The following is a 19,757-nucleotide window of genomic DNA, read 5'->3' as shown; positions in this document are numbered from 1 at the left end:
ATATGTGAGTGCACCTGGGTTTAGTATGCTTTATTGGAAGTTGATGTTGATTATACTCTTGGCATAGGCGGATATATGTCATGTGAGTGTTGTTTGAGGTGTATTGTCGAATATACCTACGATGATTATGCACATGGGTTCGATATGTAATGTTGAGGGTATTACACTGATTTTTACCTGTGTTATGAGTATGTTGGTGTGTACTAATTGGAGGATTATGTCGATCATACATGTGTTGAGTGTGCCAAGTGTATGGTGGGTAGCATCATGATGAATCTACCTATGTTGAATGTAGAATGCTTGGTGTCTACATTATGTTATTGGTGGTATTACCCTGTCAACTAAGTCTTCTATTTGTGGGTGACCGACTCACTAGGAGGATGATAGAGTTGACTATGGATTTAATTTGCTTACTGGGTTGTTATACCCTTGGCTGCCCACAGTGATCTGTGATAGAGTGATCTTATGCAGTCTCTAGCTAGATAGTTAGGTGTCCTGAGCACTGATGGATCGTTGTGGTGGAGCGTAGCTCCCACATATTATTGTTGGTTTATGGTGGAATATTGCTCCCATATTTATTGCAGATATATGTTACGGATTATTTGTAGTGGAGTGTTACTCCTACATATTGAGGATTTCTTGTGGTAGAGCGTTGCTCCCACATATGTGGTATTTTCTGTGATGGAGCGTTGCTCTCACACTGGAGGATTTATTCTTTGGTGATTTATATCGTTGGTGATCAGATCTAGGATCTGTTCTTTGGCGATTTATATCGTTGGTGATCAGATCTATTTATTGTTGAGGATCTTATGGTTAGAAATGTCTGTGATACAGACATTATGTGTCTTGGTTTTTGCCATTAGGGTTTGCGGTGCCCTAGATGTTATCATGGACTCGATGATTTGGGTATCCTTAGGATGTTTGGATTGGGTTCCATTGTCTTATTGACGATGTTGGGATCTATTTCGGATCCGCGGTGAGTCACGTACACCATCTTCGCATAGTCTAGAGATGTTTCGACGAGAACATCTATATGTGAAGATCAGTAGCGCGTATTTTGGTTGTCTTCTGTGAGATGTTTGAGACACATGATGACCAGTAGGAGTATACTGTGGTTCCACAGGAGATCGAGGTTGTTACCGTTGGGAGTAAACGGAGTCTATAGAAGAGGCTCGCAACTTCCTTTGTTTGGCTCGATATTTCCGGAGATACGTTGAGGGTTTCTCACGGTTAGCTATGTCACTGACACGCTTGACCAGGAAAGGCGTGAAGTTCATGTGATCCGAGGACTACGAGACCAGCTTCCAAGAGCTGAAGCGGAGATTAGTATCGACTTCAGTTTTGGTTTTACTTTCTGGAGAGGACGGATATGTCCTCTACACCGACATCTGTTCTAATACAGCACGATAGAGTAGTCTCCTATGCTTCTCGTCGGTTGAAGGAGCATGAGAAGAACTACCCTGTATATGATCTGGAGCTAGTCGCCATTATTTTTGCCATGAAGATTTGGCGACATTATTTATTTGACGTTACATTTGAGATTCTCACTGACCATAAGAGTCTCAAATATCTGTTTTACTTAGAAGGAACCTAATCTCAGACAGAGGAGGTGGATGAAGTTCCTGAAGGATTTTGATTGTACCATTAGCTATCACACATGGGGAAAAGCTAATGTGGTTGCCGATGCACTTAGCAGGAAGTCCAGAGGAACTTTAGCTTGCCACCGAGTTGTGGTCACGGACTTGATTCAAGGTTTCTCCGAGTTGGGTCTTGAAGGGTAAGGACAAACATAGCAGGGTACTCTGGTTACCATGGTTGCTCAGTCGTCGATCAGGACGAGCATCCGAGAGCCCTAGGCTGCTGATCCGTATTTGCAGTTTATTTTGCAGCCGGATAGTTTCCGGGCAGCAGACCGAGTTTACCCGAGATGAAGCGGTGGTTATATAATTCCGAGGTCGCTTATGCGTATCTCCATTTCACCCGGTCAGGGAGGAGTTACTTCAGGAGGCATCGCTCATGATTTGCTATCCACCCAGGCGGTTGCCGAATGTACCAAGATTTGAGGTGTTCCTATTGGTGGAACGACAAGAAGGAAGACGTCGCGGATTTTGTAGCTAGATGTCTTGTATGTCAGCAAGTGAAGGATGAGCACCAGAGACCTGCCGGCTTACTTTAGCAGATTTCTATTCCTGGGTGGAAATGAGAACACATTACTATGGACTTTGTGGTGGGATTGCCGAGGACACGACGAGGCCATGACGCGATTTGGGTAATCGTCGATCGATTAACCAAATCTTTGCACTTCTTAGCGATCCGGAAGACTAATTCCCTGGATCGATTGGCAGATCTGTATTGTCGAGAGGTCATCAGTTTACATGGTGTTTCTTTGAGTATCATTTCGGATAGAGACTCTCGGTTTCCGTCTCGATTTTAGCAAAGTCTACCGCAGACCTTGGCACTCAGCTCTGTTTCAGTACAACTTTCCATCCGCAGACAGATGGACAGTCGGAGAGGACCATTCAGACACTAGAGGACTTGCTGAGTTTGGGTGTCTTGGATTTCGGGGGCAGTGGGGAGGACCACTTGCCATTTGTAGAGTTCGCCTACAACGATAGCTTTCTTTTGGCTATCCGGATGACACTATTTGAAGCGTTGTATGGTAGGTCTTGTCGTACACCCACCCTTTGGGATGGGGTTGGGGAGGTCTAGATGTTGGGACCTCATAGAGCTCAGCAGAACGAAGAGCTGGTCTGTATTATCAGACGGAGAATGTTAGAGGCGCAGGATCACCTGAAGTGTTATGCCGATTGGAGACGCGGACCCTAGCGTTCGCTATTGGCGACCATGTATTTCTGCGAGTTTCACCCATGAAAGGAGTGAAGAGATTTGATCTCATAGGTAAGCTAGCTCCGCGATACATTGGATCTTTCCAGATCTCGGAAAGGATTGGAGTAGTAGCTTACCGGTTGACACTGCCATCGTCCCGGGCAGTCGTTCACGCCGTATTTCACGTATCTATGCTGAGGAGATATGTACTCGGCCCGACACATGTATTGACAGATGTCTCAGTTCCTATTCAGCCTGACGTCACATATAAGGAGATTCGGGTACCGATTCTAGACCGGAAAGAGCGTCAATTGTGGAACAAGACTACCCGGCTGGTTAAAGTCGGATGACATCATCATTTGGACGAGGAGGTTACTTGGAAGTTCGAGGATATTATCCGAGCTCGATACCCCCATCTTTTCACTTGAGGTATGTGAGTAATGGTTCCGTTCAGCATTTATACAGGTTATCTTTTGCTAGTACCTGCTGATGATAGACAACGAAATTTGGGGACCAAATTTTTATTAGTGGGGGAGAATGTAAAATACTGGAAAAATGGCAGATAATGATAAGGGAATTTTCTGGAATTTTTGGAAATTTTTCGGAAATTTTCCGGAGCTCGTATGGACGAGTTAGCGTGGATAAAAATAGGGCCCGGGAAAGTCTGTTTAGGCTACCCATTTAATTGAGGAAATGTTTTATTTTCCTTTTTAATTTCTTTTCTTTTCCTTTTATTTCTTTTTCCCGTTCTTTTCCCGATTCTCGCCGAACATGCGCCGCACCTTTGCGGTTACCTTCTCCCAAGCCAACCCGATCGCCCTTCTCCTTCTCTTCCTCTCCCGAGCGTCGACCGCCGGCAAGTATCCCTCACCCTCTTGCGACACGCCGACCATCTTCTCTTCAGCCTTTCTTCTTCGTTGAGCACTGCGCCGCCGACGCAGATTTTGTTTGCTTCCACGGCTGTCCACCGAATCTAGGAGAGGAAATCTAGTTCAGATTTGTCGCCACCGGATCACAGCGACGCCACATACTCACTGCCGGCCTCCCCTATGCTCTATCGCCGGCACTGATCGCCCTCCTCTGCTGCGATTTGGGAGCACAATAGTCGTGCCCAGTTTGGGTCATAGCCAGCCGACTCCCTCTCCTCTCCAGCGACGTCGGCCATCTTCCTATTCTCCTCTCTCGAGCGCTGGCAGCCGAGCCATAAAACAAGGAGATCAAGAACGTGTCGTTCCTCAGCCTTAGCATTGGCAGTCACTCTCCTCGCATCTGCCAAGTGCAGCCAACCTCACCGTGCCCTAGCGCGGTCACCGGATCCTTATCACCTCCGACCAGTGGAGAGGAAGAGCAACTAGTTGAGGGCTGTGGAGCAACAAACACGGCTGTGAGGTATAGGTATCGTGTCCTGTGGATTTGGAATTTTATGCGTTGTGGATGTCTTTTGATCCAGCAGCTCACTTTGGGTTTTGAACAGGAGCTAGAAGTTGAGGTCCTCTGCCGATCACATACCGCCATCGTTGATCTAGGGATTTCCGGCGGTCAGTGTTGAGGTAAGCTTCGGTTGTTGATTAGGATTGTTGCTAAATTTAGTTTCTAAAGGATGGTAGAGTTTGTGATTGATGATATGGTTGATAGGTTGATTGGATTGAAGTGAATGATTTTGGATTTAGTTAAACCTAATTAGATTATGAAATTAGGTTAATTGTTGCGATTAGGGTTTTCCCTAATTTGATTGGGGAGTTTATTTAGTTATTTACTGTATAAGTAATTAACTAAATACAGTATATGATTTCAGGACTTTGTTTCGAGGCGAGCGTCTCGACGCAGGATAGCTTATCACGATCGACAGATTTTAAGGCGGGTACCTCTTGACTTATCTTTTATGATATTGTCTTTGGATATGCATAGTATTTTATAACTACAAGCAATGAACATGTTTGTCTTTGGTATGTCACTGTTTGATATCCATAGCATGTTAGGTTTATCGCCTGTGACGTACCCGTGCTTATATCATGTGATTTATTGTCATGAGTACTGTATTACCATGAGTATCTTAGTTTCTAGAATAAGTGACATACCATGTTTTACTGAGGTTAGAACTAGGTTCTGGACTTTTGGTTTCAGTCATGTGTATCGAGATTATCTGATACTTAGGTTTTATGCCGTGACTGGCTTGTGTACCTCTATTTGTATATCATATATGATTCGTGTACCTAGACCTTGATTCTTGATATGTGCATATTGTTGGTACATATGTTATGGAAGGAGATATGTTTAGGATCTAGGTTGCTATACCATAGAGGATCTGTATGCCCTAGATCCGTGGATTGACCTACTGATACTGTGGTACCCATATTATGTATATATGAATTTTTCTATGTTGATCAGGATATTCCATACTTATTATGTTCAGGACATAGGTTTTTGATATTCTATCTGACCTGTGTACTCTAGATTTTGGTATGTGGCCATCGTTTTTACAGTACCCATTTTGTATACATGGATATGGTTATGTTGATCGGTTTTTGTTATGCATAGTGACATGCATCATGATTGCATGCTGTGCGATTGTCGGCTCCACTATGGTTGAGCACATCGCCAGTTACATGTACTGCACACACCCCCACTCATGGTTTAGTGGTATATCAGACAGGTGTGTGGCGGTTCTGCTGTTTGGCTCCGTTGGTCTGAGGACTCAGCATGGTAGCCGGCAGACAGTTCCGCTCTGTTTGGCTCCGCTGGCATTTAGTGTAGCAGCGTAGTAGCCGGCAGACGGTGGACTCTGTTTGGCTCCGTTAGTCAGGTGACTCAGCGTGGTAGCCGGCAGAGATACCTCCCCGTCATCGTGTACCGGGAGTTAAGAGCATTGAGCTCCCCCATTTATGATTTGGGGTCATAGGACAGGAGTACTCCGACAGCATCCCGTCCACTCGGTCACTCATCAGGAGCAGTGACGACAGAGTGCACGGTTGTCATAGCCCTACCCACTCGGTCTCGCCATTTGTGTGTGAGAGGACTGACTGGCGTCAGGGGTGACCAAGACGCATCATTAGCATCATATGCATTGATGTATTTATGTTATTGTGATTATGTTTGCTGCATTTGGTTGCTGCATTTTGGTTGGATGCATACCTTTGACCTGCATACAGGATTATTGACACTTTCGGTTTGACGACCCTTTTGTCTGGATAGGAGTTCCTGGTGAGTACAGCTTCCTCAGTTACCTTTCAGTTTTGCATATTCCCTATATATGATTAGGAAGCTGTATTCCATGTTTGTTGCTGTTAGATATATCTTACTACTCATGTCCATTGGTATTCGCTGAGTTGTTGAACTCACCCCCGTTGACACTATCTTTTTCAGGTACCAGGTTATTTATGGTGTCGCTTGGAGCATCCTGTCTGCTGGTCCCCACGTCACATCAGAAGATATATCTCCGCCTTTTTGTTATTTTATCTTGGTATATGAGATGTGTGTATTTGGCTTTGTGTGTTCCAGTTTTGTGTTCGGAGTGTTGTTTTGGTTGTCTGGTGTAAGCCTAGCCGGCTAGCAGTGTTTTATTTGATTCTGTATGAGCTTGTATTTTATGTTTATCCGTTGTGTTGGTTTTGTTCCAGTCGTGTGGGCTGATGATATATATATAACCGCGTGGTTGTGTGTATATTCCAGCCGCCTGTGGCTGATGTATATTATGTCTGTAGTAATGCTTCAGATTGTCACCGGTACAGGAGAGGTGCTGCCGAAATTTCTTCGGACAGGGACTCCTCTGGGGCGTGACACAGAGGAAGGTTATATTGTGTGTATATATAAGAGGAATGGAATATTCTCCAGTGAGAGCCGTTATTCTTTGACAGGTTGTTGTGATTCTTTGACAATGTTGTCTCCTAGAGGGAGTTTGATCGGCTTGGAGCTGACCGGGTTTGTACTGAGAACCTTGCATTTGATAAATGGGAGGCTGAGTCCCTTAAGTCCGATCGACTCTATGTTTGATCGGGTATATACTGAGAGACATGCACAGGGTAGGAAACTGAGTCCCTTTAAGTCCAACTGACCCTATGCCCGACCAGTTATATACTGAGAGACATGCACAGTGTAGGGAGCTGAGTCCCTTAAGTTCGACCGACTCTATGTTCGACCGACTATACATTGAGAGACATGCATAGGGTAGGGAGCTAAGTCCCTTGAGTTCGACCGGCTCTGTGCCCGATTAGATTTGTGTTGGTAGCCTAGTCTTGGAGAAATGGGGATATGGGCCCATGTATGTCCAACCAACCTTTTGGGCCAACTAGATTTGTGCTGGGAGCCTAGCTCATGAGCCCTGGTGAGAGTGGTTCGCTCAGCCACATATACCTTGCCCCTGATTACCACATCACCTTGACTTTGACTACCACATCATTTTGACTATCGATCACACATTACCTTTGGGGGTGCTCACTATGCACCGTATCACTAGCCTTCTCTTCAAGTCTAGTCGAAGGAGGTTTATGACCGACTGACTAGACCTAGTCTTATTACCTCTCAACCATTATAATAGTTGGCCCGACCGGCTGACCACACCTCTTATCACCCATTAATGTTATAGTCAACTTTATCTTTCTTGGAAAAATGCATGTCTAACACTTAATATGCTAGGTAGTGCACCTGCGATACGTCAGAGAGCTCTTTTTAGTAAAATGATTTGGTTATCTTGTCCATCATAAATGTTATTTCTTGGACAATCGTCATGCATCCCACCAACTCCTCATTATCTGATGTGACAGATGATGCACGCCTTTTCATACACACTAGTAATTCCTTCCATCCGATATGGTGGTTCCTTCCCTCCCGACTCCTGGCTATGCTCGATGGCTGACTCCTAACTACTCTTGACTCCCAGTTACGCTCGATGGTCGACTCCCAGCTATTCCTGACTCCTGACTGCGCTCGATGGTCGACTCCTGACTACTTCCAACTTCGGGTTACTCCAAGCTATTGATTACCGAATGCCAAACTCTCGACTCACATTTCAGTCTCCCTCAAACTAAACTGAAACGGTCTCAGCTATCAAGAACAAGAACAACAAAGAGTCATGCTATTCCTGAAGGATAATAAACAACATTATCACGAGAAAGGAGGAAAACACAATTATTAACTCCGACATAAATGGGTTGTAATGGGAATTTATTTTGGGGAATGTGGCCATGACAGCGAGAAATGAGAGGGCACGGGAAGAACGTGTTGGAGAGATCTGGTCCTATAAAAGGTAGTCAACTCTCATGAGACGAGGTACACACACATACTTTCAAAACCTTAATTTCCATCAATCACTTTCTTCTTCACCAAGAGCTGACTTGAGCGTTGGAATGACTTTGTCGTGGACTTCCCTAGACGTCATTCTAACTTATTTTTTGTGGGGCTTCTTCTTTGCTGAATGGAAGTCACACCATCAGGCACGGCCCTGGAGGAGGGCAATCTTGGGCAATGGCCTTGGGCCTAGATTTTGGGGGGAGGGGGGGGGACCAATTTTTTTTTTTTAATGTTATGTTTAATAGGTGTAGTGCAAGAATGAAAATCAGATTTAGGGCTTTTGCTTCTGTCGCCGCCTGCACCTGTGCGATGAAAAACTCACTACGGCACCCGCTGCGGCGCCGCCTGCTGGCTGCTGCCTGCACCTGCCGACCTGCGCCTACGAGAAAGAGAAGGACTCAAAGATATGTCGTCTCCTCCTTTTCTATTTGAAATTCTCTGTCCCTATCGCATCTCTTCTTATTCTTCTTTCGCTCACGGCTCGTCTTCAACGACTATTTCAGTCGCAATGTCACATCTCTTCTTCTTTCACATCTATGTCACTTCTCAAGATTTTTTTTACTGTTATTTTTGTATCCACAGAGATGATAATTATAACCCATTGAATTAGAATTTTCATTGTGAATTGTGAGTTTTGGTTGTCTATTGTCGTTGTGAAAAAATTGAAGAATTGCTCATTTGCTCTTGGTCAGTTGGTTGTATGCAGCTAAGCTAATGATTTAATTGTGAGCTTTCAAGGTGCTGTTTTTCTTTACTCAAGCTAATGATTTAATTGTCTTTCTTCAACTTTACATCTAGACTTTGTTTCTGCTTCTAATGATGCTTGCATTACTTCTGCAGAAATAGCTTATAATTCATTAAAATTTGCAGTAGTATGAAGATAGTGAATTATAGTTGCTATAGTGAATTATAAGCTATTTCTTTATATACAACTAGCTTAAGTCTTATAGTAGAGCAATGATTGTGAACACTGCTACGGGTATCTGTGAAAATATTTCAGATAAACATGCTATAGTGTATTCATTGAATCATTTAGTGTTACTGAACTTGGAACTTGAAAGAATGTACTACTATCATCAATATGCTTCGACGAAATAGTCAGGAAAGCCTATTGATATTGTGGTGGAAGTGATTTTTTTCATAGACCAAGGTGGATGAGGAACTTGTTAATAAGGAAAAAGAGAAGTCTCACTATGATGTTATCTGATGTACTTAATAACTTAACAAGCTAATTTTGAATTGCTAATTTATATTGTGTGTTTTATCTCTAGTATCCACTTTCTTGTGAGCTTCTCAAGGTGTTATTTTTCTTTACTCACTTGAAGAATTGCTCTTGGTTGTATGCACCTAAGCTAATGATTTAATTAGTCAACTCATATTGATCATGCATATATTGTATGTCGTTACAAGATAATCTATGGAAAATTTAATTGTTTGCTATAGCATGCGTATGTAACTCAGAATTCAGTCAATCTTCTATCTTTTTTTTTGGTGTGTAAATTTTTTTTCTTGTCTTTAAGTTGCCACAAGCTTCTTTTAATGCATATGTGCATGCCCTTGTTAATCAATAATGATATATAAGACTGTGTCTTGACAGAATTTATTCATATGTGAAAAAAAAGAAATCAAATAGAAAAACTGGTTGCATTTTGCATATTAGTTGTTTGTTAACTCAGATATCCATGGTGTAATTTGTAAATGACAATGTGCAATGGATAGAGTTGGACTTATAGTTGAAAACCTAATATAAAAATTTAGCACAAATATAAAGAGACGTGATCTTAGGATGTTAGAATTATTACAAAATAACTCTCCTTTCAAATGGAAATGAAATGTTAAGTCTGTTGGTACAATGATACTCTCAAGTGGCCAAGTTTTATTTAACTGAATTATTTATTTTAATGTGTTTTACAAAGGGTGTTGTTTCTGCTTGAACTTATGCGCTTGAACTTGTATTGTTATAACTAGTATTGTTGTTTCTTTAAGTACCATAATTTTACTAATTAGTTTTAATTTGATAATGATTTAATTTTCTTTTAACAGGTGTTGTCTGATGAAGTGCTTAACTTAACGACCTAGGACATTTCCATTAATATTGAAAACTATCATATTCTAGGTGCTATTATTCCTTTACTAGTGAAATAATTTGAATTATCTAATTTTTTTTAATTGTTGTGGTTTTGTACATTATAATATGTTGCCTAAAAAACATCTTTCTGGATGTGAGAAAAGAAAAAAAAGGAAAAAAACTAGAACAATTGACTAAATCACAAAGAGGTGCTATTAATAAATTCTTTATTAAAAGTTCTCATGAAAATGCACAAAATTCAACTATGATTGTGAATGATGTAGATGAGTATAATGAGATTCACGATGTTAATGAAGAAAGGGAAAATTTGAATGAGCATGAAAATGATATAAATAGGGTAGATAATGAGAATATTGACATTAATGAACAATTTATTTCTTCACTTGATATATATGATCCAAGAAATTGGGATAATCTTGATAATAATGCATGTGATATTTTAGTTGAAAAAGGGCCTATAAGGGAAATGAATATTGTATACCCTTTGGACGATACTTCTAAGCATTTTTCTTGTGCTTATTATTCTAGACATTTAAGTAACGGAGAAATAAGAGATCAAAAGTGGTTGGTTTACAGTAAATATGTCGATAAAGTTTATTGCTTTTGTTGCAAGTTGTTTAAATCTGAAAACAATAGAAGTTCATTAGCAAAGGATGGATTTACAGATTGGAAACATCTTAGTGAACGACTTAAAGAACATGAAAATACTATTGAACATATAACTAACATGAACATTTTGAATGAATTAAAAATGCGATTAGATAAAAATTTAACAATTAATAAAGACTTACAACGAGAAATTTCTAAAGAAAAAGAGCGTTGGAGACAAGTTATAACAAGAATAATAGCAACTATAAAATGTCTTTCTAAACGTTGTTTGGCTTTTCGAGGATAAAATGAAAAACTTTATCAAGACAATAATGGAAATTTTTTGGGGTTGATTGAAATGATTGCTGAATTTGATTATGTGATGCAAGATCATATTAGACGTATTCAAAGTAATGAAATTCATTATCATTACCTAGATCATAAAATTTAGAATGAGTTGATTTCTATTTTAGTTAATAATGTTAAAAGTGTTATCATTAATAAAATTAAAGAAGCAAAATATTTTTCAATAATTCTTGATTGTACCCCAGATATAAGTCATCAAGAACAAATGACTTTTATAGTACGATGTGTTAATATGGCAGGTAATAAAGTGAAAATAGAGGAGTACTTTTTAGAGTTTCTAAAAGTAGATGATATATCTGGTTTAGGATTTTTTAACAAATTACAAAATGTATTAAAATCACTTGATCTTAGTATCGAAAATATTAGAGGTCAAGGTTATGATAATGGTTCCAATATGAAAGGAAAACACCAAGGAGTTCAAAAGAGGTTACTTGAAATAAATCCAAGAGCATTGTATATGTCATGTGCTTGTCATAGTCTTAATCTAACTCTTAGTGATATGGCACATTCTTGTGTTAAAGTTGTTTCTTTTTTTAGAGTAGTGCAACGCATATATACATTATTTTCAAGTTCTCCTAAGAGATGGAAAATTTTATTTAATAATGTGAAGGGATTAACTATCAAATCTTTGTCGAATACTCATTGGTAAAGTCGTATTAAAAGTGTTCAAGTTATTAGATTTCAAATTGTGGAAGTGAGAGCAGCTTTACTTGAATTAAATAATATTTGTGATGATGCAAAGTCAATAAGTGAAGCTGAAAGTTTAGTTAATTCAATCGAAAAATTTGAATTTTTACTTGGTATGGTCATTTGGTATGATATCTTATTTGCTATAAACATGATGAGTAAGAAATTACAATCAAAATCTATGTGCATTGACTCTGCCATGAAACAATTAGAAGGTGTAATCTCATTTTTTGAAAAGTATAGGAATGATGGTTATTGACTATTGCTAAGAGTCTTGCATTAGATATGAATATAGAGCCAATATTTGCAACAAAACATCGTATTTTTAGAAAAAGATAATTTAATGAAAGAGAAGATGATGAAGTTTCACTATCATTAGAAAAGTCTTTTAGAATTGATTATTTTATTGTTGTTGTGGACATGACAATTGCTTCCTTAAAATGTAGATTCGAGCAAATGAAGACCTTTGAAAATATATTTGGCTTTTTATTTGATTCAAAAACATTAAGAACTTTGGAGGATGAAGATTGAGAAAATATTGTATCAATTTAAAATCTACTCTAACTCATGACAACTTATCAGACGTTGAGTTAGATGATTTATTTATTGAATTAAAAATATTACAAACGACTTTACCCAATATGATAATGTTTGCAATTGATATTCTTGAATTTACTCAAAGTGTAGATTGTTATCCAAATGTAGTAATTGCTTATAGAATTTTGTTGACTATGCCTATTACAGTAGCATCGGTTGAAAGAAGTTTTTCAAAATTAAAATTATTAAAAACATATATGAGATCGTCAATGTCTCAAGAAAGATTAAATGGATTAACAATTTTATGTATTAAGACATCTTGGAAAATCTTGAAACTGATAATATTATAGAAGATTTTGTAAGTAGAAATGCTAGAAGAAGTCATTGTAGATAAATTATATATTATTAGAAATTTATTTGGGATCTCATTTTATTATTTTGCCCAGAGCCTCCTGAGTCGAAGGACCGGGGCTGCACACCATCTTCCTAATCAACAATAATAGTAGCACATTACTAGCGAGTCAAACATCTTCGTTCTCAGGCAAGATCAAATGGTATGAAATTTATACTATATCGAAAATCTGATATACCGAATTTTTGGTATGATATTAGTATAATTTTTTCTTATATCAAAATTTTCAGTATGATATACATTATCATATGCAAAATTTAGTATACCATACTGAACCGACCCTACTTATACTTCTAAATTTTTGCCTGATCTTGTTGTGCCTTTTTACTCGTTCAAATTGAATCAGAAGGGTTTGTACTTCTCAGTTTTCTCCCCAGGATAATATTTCAACCCTTGCTCTAGGTTCTAAAAGACGTTTTCTTCTTGTTAATCATATGGAGTTTGTAGGAGCATAGATTTAGCTACTCTTTTGATTGTTTGTTGTTTATAATAATTTATTTAAAAATATGCAAGTAAATCAATGCTTTCATTTGAATTACTGGTTATTTATTGCAGAGGAATATTGATGATCAAATGCCTGCCAAGTAAATCTTTTCAAAATCAACGAGGGAATAGAGAAATTCTAAATATAACATGAGTATTGTAGCCAAATTAGTTGATTCTTGATTGAAAAACTGCCAATAAACCCAAGAGTATATTACATGTATTACATATTTTGCGCTTAATTTGTTATTTTGCTCAATGCAATTAAGACTAAAATTCTTAATGAATATAAAGTTTCAAATTACTTTCCTATCACTTTTGCTCCAACTCTTCCTGCCCTATATTTCTAGAAATTCCTATTCGTTTTCAGTTTTATGTGAATATTATGTTTTTTTTCCTTTTGCCCCTCATTTGTCCAATAAGAGATGAGATTAGCAATATTGCAAGTGAACTGAGCATTAGCGGTGGAGATTCTTTAATCAACCATGCTTGTCGTTTCTATAAGGTACTTTTATAGCTTGGTTAGTCTCACATTCCCATTTCTGAAGATGCATGTCGATAAGAATTTCCCCAAAGTATGCAAAATACCTCATGCAGTTTGTCTCTATCTTGCTTGCAGGTGAGAAATGCATGCTAATGTTTGGTTATGATTAAGTCACGCCACCACTATAATGGTGGCCTCAATGATGTTTTTTCAAGTATTTGTATGCACTCTTTAATTTTATCATTAAGGTCATTCCCCCTTTTTCTCCACTACCAACCATGGATAAAAAGTATTTAAATCTTCTAATGTAAACATATTAAATTATGATGGATTTGCTTATGCTAGCATTCAGACGACCAAGATATAGTAATTGAGCATTCAAAAACTCACTGTGCACAACACATTATTAATTTATGAATTTGGTTGTGGACTGCCGCGCGTCACACAATTAATTATGGCATAGTGCTTGTAGGTTTTTTAAGCTTTTAGAAGTGGTTTAAACTTGGGGGACAAGAATTTTGTACACATGGTATATGTGCTCAATCTGAACCTGCCCATTTTGACTAGTGGTAGCTTAGCTTGCCTACTGGTCAAGGTCATTCCTTTGCTTTGCTGTTTCTTAACACTGATCAATATATTAAATCTGAAAAACTCGTGTGGAGTTCTTTTAGAATATCAATCTTGGAGTAGGGGAGGGGTAGACAAAGCCTCATGTATGAATATTAGAACATTTCATGTCCAGATATATCTGCAATTAAAAAAATCTAGTTTGTTTCCTTAATTCTCTATGTTTTAAACTTCAAGCCTTCGATTTACATGTTTTTTCCTTTTGGTATCTTTCTAGTTAGTGTTTGTATTTGTATTTGTAAATCTTCCTTAGAATTTTTAGTGTGCTTATGGGCTATATGATTGCTTTTCTATAGTATTCTATGCAACCATGCTTTTGTTTTTTATTATACTTCTGTATCTTAGAAGAGAGCATACAAGTTGTTAGATTATTCTACTTTATCACTTAAAAAGGGGCTAATTTGAAGGTGATTGTTGGTGTTGAAAGTACTAGCTAATTAAACTTATATTTTGATATTGACAAAGGTTCAAAGTTAAACTGTGTGTTATTGTTCTAACAAGTTTAACTGAGTATGTAGGAAAAGTTTTAAGTGATCTTAGGCAAGATGAAAGTCTTAGTTGAGACCAGGTAAAGAAGTTCTAGCGGATATTAGGCAGGTAAAAAATCTTAACACGACTAGGCAAGGAAGTCTTGGTTCTTGGGACTGGGCGAAGTCTTGGCAGGTCTAGAACGTTGGGCAAAAATCCTAGAGTCAAAGACACTAGGTGAAAGTCCTAGGAGTCACGGACACCAAGCGAAAGACTGGATGAGTTAGGGTTTTGACGCCCAACGAAAAGTCTTGATGTCTCAGATGCTGAACAAATGTCCAAACGGTCTGGAGGACCGGTTTGGCAAAAAATAAATTCTCTTGAGAGGAGTAGGTGAGGACGCGTTCCCCATTGAGGGAATAGTAGACATTGGTTCGACTTAGGGTTTCACTAAAAATTCGAAAGTCAAAACCAAACAGTCTAGAGACTATTAAATTAATTATATTTTATTATGCTAACTTTGTTTTGCATAGTATCTTTGGTATTTTAGACTAGCATACCTTGCAGAAAGTGAAATGCATAAAGATGCTTCGAATGGACAGTGGTATTAGAGGTACCTCGGACACCCTAGGTAGAAGACCCCGCATGGAAAGGTGTAGAGGCGCCACCCATGTTTTTGGACGGGCCTTGGAGCTAGGCACGGAGGCACCTCGGAGAGTATAGAAGGCGTCCTCCAGAGGATAAAAACAGTAGATTGCGGTGATTATCACTACCGAGGCTTTGGGGATAACATTTACAGTTAGAGGCGTCTCGGACACTGCTGGAGGCGCCCTTGAAAATCAATACGCTACATCTTCTATGCTCACCGCTCTGCTCCGACTTCTGATAACAATGCTGCGATGCTGCTCCGACAATTGCGCTCTACACCGAATTCTAATAATGTCAGTGTAATTTACATTATGCAATTTGTAATTATCTCTCTTTGTAAGTTCCGTGTAATCCTCTGAATTATTAGTGAATTATCCACCGAAAGCGATCGTTGATCGTGGGCCTTGGAATAGGAGTCGTTACAGCTATATTCATATTTTTATGGATGAAAATATGTATTTTATAATCAGTCAATTATTATAGTAAGCATGGTCTTATTCGTTTTATTTTCTATTCACACTATTTATTCGTCAAAGTAAATTAGTTATGAGATTAAACTAGATTAGAGTGAATTCAATGGGTAAAACATGTCAAATTTAGGACTCTTAGGTGGAAAGAATAATGAAATAGGTTGCAAGCATGAAGAGAAATTGGATGCAGGTATTCTTTTTTATTGGCATAGTTTTTTCAATTTGTAAATTCAATTGCTTATACATAAATAAATTTTTTCTTGTGCTTTTAATGGTTTAGACAAAGTAGATACCTAGTGGATTATGTGGTGCAACGTTATACAGATGTTACTCCAAATCATGTATTGTATGTAAAAATTTTTAGCTAACTTCCACTCTAAATGCGTACATGCGTATGTTTAGAGATGTTATCTCAAAGTATAGTAAACATATGAGACACAAAATTTCTCTCGACCATGTGAATCTATATCAGGGACATGCCATCCAATGTTCTACAAGATTCCCCTTTCTCTTTCATGTCTAATTTAAAAACTTCAAACTCAATTAATCCTAATCAAATATTTTAATGAAAATCATTTACGCAATTTCCACTACAAAATTTGTAAATGCTAACAATAATCATGCGAAAGTTATTAGGGGTATTATAACAAATTTATAAGACAAATTTAATCAATTCCCCTTTAGTGTTAGGATTTTTATGGAATTTGAGAGTCAAACCTAAAATCTAAATTTTATCTATTATTTTTATACAACATGGTTATTCATATAATTGATGTAATTTTGTGTGTGTGTGTGTGTGTGTTTACTTAGGTTTCTATTGTACACTTTTGTGAAATGATTCTAACTAGACAACTAATAGAGTTTGAAGAAAGATCAAGAAAGTGATAGCTTAACTATAAGTACCCGATTTAAATTTATTTTATTGAATTATTTGTTTTCCATTCTTTGTATAATTTATTTTTATCTTGCTATCATCCTATCTCAGTTGCAGGAAAGGAAAGAAGGAAGTCATCCATAGACTGCTCTTGAAACATTATATTATCTATATATATATGTATATATATCGAGGGGGAGAGAGGGTGGACTATACCTTTCTTGTTTTTGTTTGACAAATTCAATATACTAATAATTTTGATACTGATAGAATATTTACTTGCTATTAATATCAAATATAATTGGATTTTGCAATTTCATTAAACAATAATAATTTTAACAATGATGAGATTAGTATTTATAAGTGTGGGAAAAAATTGAAATTTTGATATATCACAAACCATATCGAAATTTATTGAATTATATTAAAAATATGATATACCGAAAATTTTGATACAGGATTATACTATATCGAAATGTTTTGGTACGATATCGGTATGTAATTTCATAGTTTGATATTTGATATAATATACCGAGCTCAAAATTTCAAGGTAAATAGTATAGAATTTATACTATACTCAAAATTGATATATCGAAAATCAACATATCAAAATTTTAATAGATACCAATATAATTTTTCTGTATACTAAAGTTTTTGATATAGTATTAAATTTTGGTATCAATATACCATACCACTCTTAAGTATATATTATAACATTATTGTTACCCACTGGCAATGAGAACTTTAGCACTGGTATAAACAATTTTAGCTTGACAATATCATATATAATTTTCTGTGAAATAAATTCTACGCTTTCATTTTCTTTTAGCGGGGAAGAAACAAAAAGAGATGCTGATGGACTAGGAGAAGATGACAAATGACAAAGAGATGGAGTGATGTTAAGAAGTACAAGATGCATACAAAACAGACTTATTGGAATTCTAAAAATTTATAATTTTTTAATTTGATTTCTAAAAATTTACCATTCTAATTTACAGTTTGGTGGAGTGATGTTAAAAATTTACAATTTTTTTCCTTAATTTTTTCAATGATTTCTAAAAATTTGTCACTCAATTTATTAGATTTATAGGGGTGTCGTTGCAACCAAATATCTATTACACTTTATCAGATTTATCACATTTAAAATCATCTAATTAATAATATATTTTAATTATTTTAATTATAAAAATATATAATAAATTTATTTACTTATTTATTTAGCTTTCTATTTATTTTTAAATATTTATATTAAATATTTTATTTTTTAATTAATATATTTTATATTTAAAAAAATACATACGGTCAATAGCGTTCTAATTATTGCTCCATGCTCCCTGGTGTAATTTCGTTTTACTTGGTCGCTGACGCGTGAGCATACCATGAGTGATCTCAAAAAATTGTCCTGTCACAAGCCTTCTGGCCTCCCCTCACAATTGTGTCTTGTAGTTCTCAAACGCTCGTTCAATCTTTTCTATCTCTTCTATATTTAGAAGGCTAACGAAAAAGGTAAGAGCCCTAATATGTTAGTGGTTTCATCATGTTTATCTACGATTTCTGTCAACTAATAGTCTAATATGTTGCCAAATGTGGAGGCGTGGCTAGCTGTGGGTTGTTAAGGAGGGGGAGAGCACGAGAGTGAGCGGGGAGAGGAGGCTCTACTTGAATCGGTAATGATGAACGATGACATCGGGTATTTTTATTGTAATCTTATTATATCTTAAGTAGCATAGTAAAGTCTGCATTATCCTTAAGCCTTACTTGTTGTTGTTTTTTTTATTTTCTTTAGCAATAATATAATCATCTCGGAAATATAATCATAGTGGATTCATGTTCACAAGTATATATAATTCTGTATCAATTTTGACATGATGCTCAAATGGTTCGTTACACGAAGAGGGAAGATGAATAAGAACCATGATATAAAAAAAATTAAAATTAATATACTAGTATCAATTTTGAAGGACATATTCTGTAATATCAGATTAATTATCCATAATATATAAGAAAAAGTTGGGTAGGAGATATAAATCTACAACTGTGTCGTATTGTTATTTTTTTATATTTCAATTCGCAAATTATATTTAATCCTAATGTATGTAGTATTAGTTGTGTAATAGATGGCGTTTTCTGGTTAAATGTATACTGAATGGTCACATAAATAACTTGATCGTCTGGTCAAATACATATTACAACGTCTAAATTGGTACAGTAATATTGATCAATGAAAATCGTCCATGTAAATTAATCCTAGCAAACCTGAAAAGGATTACTTTGTTTTAGACTCTGTGTCAATTAGCATGCAACCATGGCTAATTTCATAATTCATACCATATTTACATTTTACAGACTCAACCAATCCTAGTGGCTACAACTTTACAGAAATCTAAGTTCATCAATGGATATCGGTCAAAACCCATGAATCGACCTAGACTGATTTGATTACCCTCATTTCAAGTCCTACGAATTTCTGATGTTACAAGGAGTTCAATAGTATCCTCAATTGCTTATTCGATCTCTCTGAAAGAGTTTCAATGTTATGCTAACTTTTAGTTAGAACGTGGTCCTAGTCTCCAACAGATCAAGCCCACGTTAACGTTGAGCCTGATCTGAGATCAGATCAAGCTCGTGGTAGTGCTGATCTCTCGACACCAGGCTCAAATTATTCCTTGTTTAGAATCAAGGTTAGACACCATATGTATATTCTCCTCGCTCAACTTTTTCCTAGTTGCAAAGTTGCATAAATTTAAATAGCCTAGGTCAATCATTGAATTTCATTCAAAATCCACTGATTAATCTAAACAGATCCTGTGGATTTCTGAGTATGCAAGGAATCAAATGGTACCCTCCATTACATATTTCAAGCTCTCTTGAGGTGTTCCAATGACTTTAAGCTAGAATGTGGCCCTGGTCTC

Source organism: Zingiber officinale, chromosome 9B (assembly GCF_018446385.1).
Source record: "Zingiber officinale cultivar Zhangliang chromosome 9B, Zo_v1.1, whole genome shotgun sequence".
NCBI classification, from domain to species: domain Eukaryota; kingdom Viridiplantae; phylum Streptophyta; class Magnoliopsida; order Zingiberales; family Zingiberaceae; genus Zingiber; species Zingiber officinale.
The sequence above is the reverse complement of the archived record's forward strand: the minus strand, read 5'-3'. Positions refer to the sequence as shown.